The sequence below is a fragment of the Arachis hypogaea genome, chromosome 15 (genome assembly GCF_003086295.3).
Source record: "Arachis hypogaea cultivar Tifrunner chromosome 15, arahy.Tifrunner.gnm2.J5K5, whole genome shotgun sequence".
Classification (NCBI taxonomy): Eukaryota; Viridiplantae; Streptophyta; class Magnoliopsida; order Fabales; family Fabaceae; genus Arachis; species Arachis hypogaea.
In genome coordinates, this window is record NC_092050.1 from 109864268 (window position 1) to 109865381 (window position 1114).

A 1114-nucleotide genomic window follows, 5' to 3' on the forward strand; every position below is an offset into this window, starting at 1 on the left:
TATTTAAGGGACTAGCACTCTTCCTCAATGTGCAATTCGGACTACCTCTCTCTATAAGTTCGAATTCTCTCCTCTCTACCTCCTCCTTCTATTCTTCTTTTCCTCTGACATCTCAAGGAATCTCTATACTGTAACATAGAAGATTCCATACTTTCTCTTCTCTCTCTTTCATATGAGCAGGAGTAAGGACAACTCTCTGTAGAGGACCTAACAGAGCTTTTCAAACAAGAAAAAGCCATGGCAGCCAAAAACAACAACAATGCCAACAATGCAAGGAAGGTGCTTGGTGACTTTACTGCACCTACTCCCGACTTCTATGGGAGAAGCATCTCAATCCCTGCCATTGGAGCAAACAACTTTGAGCTTAAGCCTCAATTAGTTTCTCTAATGCAACAGAATTGCATGTTTCATGGACTTCCATTAGAAGATCCTCATCAGTTCTTAGCTGAATTCTTGCAAATCTGTGACACTGTCAACACCAATGGGGTTGACCCTGAGGTTTATAGAATTATGCTCTTCCCTTTTGCTGTAGGAGACAGAGCTAGGATATGGTTGGATTCACAACCTAAGGAAAGCATGAACTCTTGGGAAAAGCTAGTCAATGCCTTCTTGGCAAAGTTCTTTCCACCTCAAAAATTGAGTAAGCTTAGAGTGGAAGTCCAAACCTTTAGACAGAAGGAAGGTGAATCTCTCTATGAAGCTTGGGAAAGATACAAGTAATTGATCAGAAGGTGTCCTTCTAACATGCTTTCTGAATGGAGCATTATAGGTATCTTCTATGATGGTCTATCTGAACTGTCCAAGATGTCATTGGACAGCTCTGCTGGAGGATCTCTTCATCTAAAGAAGATGCCTGCAGAAGCTCAGGAACAAATTGAAATGGTTGCAAATAACCAATTCATGTACACTTCTGAAAGGAATCCTGTGAATAATGGGACAACTCAGAAGAAAAGAGTTCTTGAGATTGACACTCTGAATGCCATATTGGCTCAAAATAAAATATTGACTCAGCAAGTCAATATGATCTCTCAGAGTCTGTCTGAAATGCAAGTAGCAAGCAGCAACAGGCAGTACCAAAGAAGCTTCATCTGAAGAAGAAGCTTATGATCCTGAG

General features: G+C 40.8%; 1 non-coding gene across 1 annotated transcript; it reads right to left on the reverse strand.

Moving 5' to 3' along the window:
• Positions 1 to 642: 642 nt before the first annotated feature.
• Positions 643 to 750, reverse strand: LOC112752979 (small nucleolar RNA R71). Its single transcript, XR_003177384.1, has one exon. It is a non-coding gene; the product is annotated as a small nucleolar RNA R71 (small nucleolar RNA).
• Positions 751 to 1114: the final 364 nt, after the last annotated feature.